We start from the raw sequence: 6000 nt of genomic DNA, 5'->3' as shown, positions 1-6000 counted from the left end.
GTGTGTGTGTGTGTGTGTGTGTGTGTGTGTGTGTGTGTGTGTTTGAGGAGAGTGGAAACTATTGAACTTGCCATGGAGAATCTCCCTTTGTGGTAACTCCCTGGGACCATTACTTCCCTTTATATAACCAATGTTACTCCTTGGAGGAGTAACATTGTGGATTCTGGAATGGGGTATTAACTTATTTCATTTTTATTAAACTCTATCCTTCCAGTGCTCAAGAATAAAAGGAATAGAATAATAATAAAAATAAATAAAAGAGACATAGAAATAAGCAGGCTTTCAAAGTTCAACATTTATTTTCCAGTTGTGTGATCTTGGACAAGTTACTTGTTCTTTCTGTTTTGTTCACTGATACATCCGCAGTGCCTATTGCACATAGAAAGCACTCAGACATTTATTGAATGGATGAATTAATGGACCTCATTCTCCTCATCTCTTAATAAAAGTGATAAAATAGCACCCATCCCAAAGAGTTGTTGCAGCAATTAAATGAGGTAATGCAGGTAATTAGATGAGGTAATTCTCTCAATGCAAAAATCTCAGAAAATGCTGGCTATATGTATTTCTAAAGGAGATGATAATATATGCAGACTACTGATGCAAAAATTGTATGGTACAGATCCTTAGAAAATGTCAGTTTCTGACAGAAGAGCAGAAGATCAAACACCGCATGTTCTCTCACCTCATAGGCGGGTGTTGAACAATGATAACACATGGACACAGGGAGGGGAGCACTACACACTGGGGTCAGTTGGGGGGAAATAGGGGAGGGACGGTGGGGGCTGGGGAGCTGGGGAGAGATAGCAAGGGGAGAGATGCCAGATGTAGGTGATGGGGAGGAAGGCAGCAAATCACACTGCCACGTGTGTACCTATGCAACAATCTTGCATGTTCTTTACATGTACCCCAAAACCTAAAATGCAATAAAATAAATAAATGGGAAAAAAAGTCAGTTTCTTCATTTATCTTTTTTATTTTTTATATTATATATATAATATTTTATATATATAATATTTTATATTATGTTTCATTTTTTATTTTTTTGAGACAGAGTCTTGCTCTGTCACCCAGTGGCATGCTCTTGGCTCACTGCAACCTCCACCTCCCAGGTTCAAGCGATTCTCCTGCCTCAGCCTCCAGAGTAGCTGGGATTATAGGCGCACACCACCACGCCCTGCTAATTTTTTGTATTTTTAGAAGAGACGGGGTTTTACCATGTTGGTCAGGCTGGTCTCAAACTCCTGACCTCGTGATCCACCTGCCTTGGCCTCCCAAAGTGCTGGGATTACAGGTGTGAGCCACCGCGCCCAGCCAGTTTTAAATTTATCTTTTCCCATTTTCCCACTCTCTAATTCTGGTATCTTAAAATACTCACTTTTGAACCCTGAGGGGCCAGTACAGCTTTGTGTGGTCTGTGCTGCCTCTGTTTCCTGACTCCCTGCCATCCTAGTTCATACCAGCATTAAGGAAGACTCCTTCTAATTCCTGGATCTAGAACAAATCCAGACATCAAAGTAGTTGTAGCTGAGAGAATAAGAGGGCTGGAACAAAGGCAAAATGAGAATTTCAACTAGATCTTTGTAATAGAAGAATCATTTATAGTGGAAGCAAAATGTCAGAGTTGAATAACTGAGCTATGTGAATGTTTCTTATATTCTTTTGCTATTTTTCGTTCTTAAAGTTTAGTGGAACAATGAGGAAACCCAACCTGGAAGCTAAGTCTTGGGCTGGCGAACAGAATATGGGTTGCTTCTACAACCAGCTCCCATAATGGCCTCCTTTCAACACTCTTAATTGGCTCAAATCCTAAAGGGTTTTGTATTCTATTTTCGTGAGACAGGTTATTCTTTATGCTCCATATTCATGATCTAGAGTCTTAGGACATGAGATTGAGGTAAGGTGGGCTCAGGGAATGTCACATGAGTGGGAGCATATGTTTCCTATTGCAGGAGCTTCTAGGAACCAAGATACTACCATCCCCTCATGTTGCATTGTGAGTTGTGGTGGTCAAAAGTATTTCCTAAAATTGAATCTTCAGCAAGTATAGTGTGGGTAAAATATGGCTCTTTTGAACGTATTCTGAACAACAGGGAACCAGATGAGGATGCCATCTCACCTGCTGCTTCAGGATGAGTCACCAGAAGAACTACGGATAATCATTTAACTTTCAGCGTCCCTCCTAGAGCATCCAGAGAATAGATTCTGGACTTATACTTAACTATACATTAACTGCTTTAGGATGGCAATATGGTATAGTAGAGATAGACTGCTTATATCCAAATCCCAGCACTGTGGCATTGAGACACAGTGCTGTGAGGCTGAGCAAACAATTTTCTCTGTATCTCATTAATTCATTTGTAAAACAGGAACAATAATAGTAATGCCTACCTGATTTGGTTTGGCTGTGTCCCCACCCAGATCTCATCTTGAATTCCCACATGTTGTGGGAGGGACCCAGTGGAGGTAATTGACTCATGGTAGCAGGTCTTTCCAGTGCTGTTCTTGTGATAGTGAATGTCTCAGGAGATCTGATAATTTTTTAAATGAGGGTTTCCTTGCACAAGTCTTCTCTTTTTGTCTGCTGCCACCCATGTAAGACATGACTTGCTCCTCCTTTCCTTTCATTATGATTGTGAGGTCTCCTCAGCCACATGGTGGCCCAATTCAACCTCCTTCTTTTGTAAATTGCCCAGTCTAGGGTATATCTTTATCAGCAACATGAAAACGGGCTAAATACAGTAAATTGGCACCACTAGAGTGGGGGACTGCTGAAAAGATACCTGAACATGTGCAAGCGATTTTGGAACTGGGTAATAGGCAGGGGTTGAAACAGTTTGGAGGGCTCAGAAGGAGACGGGAAAATGTGGGAAAGTTTGGAACTCCCTAGAGTCTTGTTGAATGGCTTTTACCAAAATGCTGATAATGATATGGATAATGAAATGCAGGCTGAGGTGGTCTCAGATGGAGATGAGAAATTTGTTAGGAACTGGAGCAAAGGTGACTCTTGCTATGTTTTGGCAAAGAGACTGGCAGCATTTTTCCCCCCTGCTCTAAAGATTTGTAGAACTTTGAACTTGAGAGAAATGATTTAGAGTATCTGGTGGAAGAAATTTCTAAGCACTAAAAGATTCAAGAGGTGACTTGGGTGCTGTTAAAGGCATTCAGCATTAAAAGGTAAACAGAGCATAAAGTTTGGAAAATTTGCAGCCTGACAATGCAATGGAAAAGAAAATCTCATTTTCTGAGGAGAAATTCAAGCTGACTGGAGAAATTTGCATAAGTAATGAGAAGCCAAATGTTATTCACCAAAACAATGGGGAAATTGTCTCCAGAGCATGTAAGAGACCTTTGCAGCAGCCCCTCCCATCACAGGCCCAGAGGTTTAGAAGGAAAAACTGGTTTCGTGGCTTGAGCCCAGGGTCCCCATGCTGTGTGCAGCCTAAGGACTTGGTGCCCTGTGTCCCAAGCTGCTCCAGCTGGGGCTGAAAGGGGCCAATTTAGATCTTGGGCTGGGGCCTCAGAGGATGCAAGCCCCAAGCCTTAGCAGCTTCCATGTGGTGTTGAGCCTGTGAGTGTACAGAAGTCAAGAATTGGGGGTTGGGAACCTCTGCCTAGATTTCAGAGGATATATAAAAATGCCTGGATGCCCAGGCAGAAGGTTGCTGAAGGGGCGGGGGCCTCATGGAGAAACTCTGTTAGGGCAATGTGGAGGGAAAATGTGAAGTTGGAGCACCCACACTGAGTTCCTACTGGGACACTGCTTAGTGGAGCTGTGAGCAGAGAGCCACTATACTCCAAACTCCAGAATGGTAGGTCCATCGACAGCTTGCACCATGTGCCTGGGAGAGCTGTAGACACTCAATGCCAGCCTATGAGAGCAGCCAGGAAGGGGACTATACCCTGCAAAGTCACAGAGCTGCCCAAGGATATGGGAGCCCACCACTTGCATTAGCATGACCTGGACACGAGACAAGGAGTCAAAGGAGATCATTCTGGAGCTTTAAGATTTGGCTGCCTTGCTGGATTTCAGACTTGCATGGGGCCTGTAGCCCCTTTGATTTGGCCATGAAAATTTCTCCCATTTGGAATGGGTCTATTTACCCAATGCCTGTACCTCCATTGTATCTAGGAAGTAACTGACTTGCTTTTGATTTTACAGGCTCATAGGTGGAAAGGACTTGCCTTGTCTCTGATGAGACTTTGGACTGTGGACTTTTGAGTTAATGCTAAAATGAATTAAGACTTTGGAGGACTGTTGGGAAGGCATGATTGGTTTTGAAATGTGAGGACACGAGATTTGGGAGGGGCCAGGGGCCAAATGATGTGGTTTGGCTCTGTCCCTACCCAAATCTTGAATTCCCATGTATTGTGGGAGGGACCCGGTGGGAGTTAATTGGATAAAGGGGGCAGGTTTTTCCCATGCTGTTCTCATGTTAGTGAATAAGCCTCAGTAGATCTGATGGTTTTAAAAATGGGAGTTTCCTGCACAGGCCCTCTTATCTTGTTTGCCACCATGTGAGACATGCCTTTCACCTTCCGTCATGATTGCCTTCCCAGCCATGTGAAACTGTAAGCCCATTAAGTCTCTTTACTTTATAAATTACCCAGTCTCAGGTATGTATTTATCAGCAGTGTGAAAATGGACTAATACACTACCTCATAAGGTGGTTGCAATGATAAAATGGTACATGAAAACACTTTTAATAGCATTTGACGTATGGCAAGGGTTCTATAAGGATTAGCTGTAATTTTTACCATTAGTAATTAGTTTCTTCTCATTGGCTTCTACATCCCTCAATTGATGAGTGCTTAGGAGAGATGGCATGACTAGAGCACTGGCCTAATGGAGCAGACCACCCAAAGCTACCATACATGCAAGGAAACTGCACTTAATAGAGCATTGACTTTGATCTGAGAGTGCTCAGGGCAGTGCTCTCTTTGGTCCTTCCAGAACACCGAATGCACCTTAAGGGTAGTAGTTGGTTTTATTAATCTCTTTATCCTATTATTTTTGCAGTGGTGTAAATTAAGTCTGTATTTTCAGGAAATCCTCCCTGCCCTCCATCAGCTATTTCTCAGGGCTTAATAACCACATGATTGAAGCTTACTGAATTCAACTTAAATTTTGCTCCAAAGACTGGGCAAATGTTCCTGGGGCTGAGTGTATAAGGGGGAGTTGGTGGAGGCCAGTGTAGTAATTTTTTCATGAAAGAGTCATGTCAGCATGTATATATATTCCAGTGTTTGGTGTTGTAGGGTGTGGCTATCAGATTCTTTCCTGAAAATAAGTTTGGCTATGAGTGGGGAATGGGATTTTAAAGATAGCATATTTTAATTATGTTTTAAAATCAATGTCACATTCAGAAGTTACATATGGATAGATTATACTTGTGCTAAAAGAAAACAATTTCCTTCAATAACTACATGATCTCAATTTACTTCATGTCAGCTCTGAGATTTCCTGAGAAAAAGACCCACTGTTATCAGTTCGTGTATGTGTATATATGTGTGTATCTGTAAAATACATGTATTATTTGATGCATGTGTATACATTAAAAAATAAAGTATATCATATTGAACCTATAGTTTTATAATTGTTTTATATTTCCCTTTACAGCATGTTAGTACATGTAGTAAATTTTTTGATAGTATAGACAGATCAACTCATGCAAGTTAAATGGCATAACATACTTTGGTTAAACCATTGGTCACTTAATGTATTGATAATAAACTTTTCCATTATTAAAAACAATGCTGCAATTAATATCTCTGATACATAATGGGTCCCTGGGCACATATGTAATTATGTTAGAAAGTTAGGCACAGAGAAGAAGAGGTTTTAGATATATTTATATATTTAGTTTACTGCCCCTGCCACTACACTGAAAGTTGATTAGGAATTAGTCTTATGGCTCTCTGTAGTCCCAGAATCTTGCACAGTGCCCAGGACTTTATATATGCATACAATGCATTTGTTGGGTAAATTAATAGTATGAT

Source organism: Sapajus apella, unplaced genomic scaffold (genome assembly GCF_009761245.1).
Source record: "Sapajus apella isolate SASKATOON/1434 unplaced genomic scaffold, GSC_monkey_1.0 scaffold2, whole genome shotgun sequence".
NCBI lineage: Eukaryota > Metazoa > Chordata > Mammalia > Primates > Cebidae > Sapajus > Sapajus apella.
The sequence above is the reverse complement of the archived record's forward strand: the minus strand, read 5'-3'. Positions refer to the sequence as shown.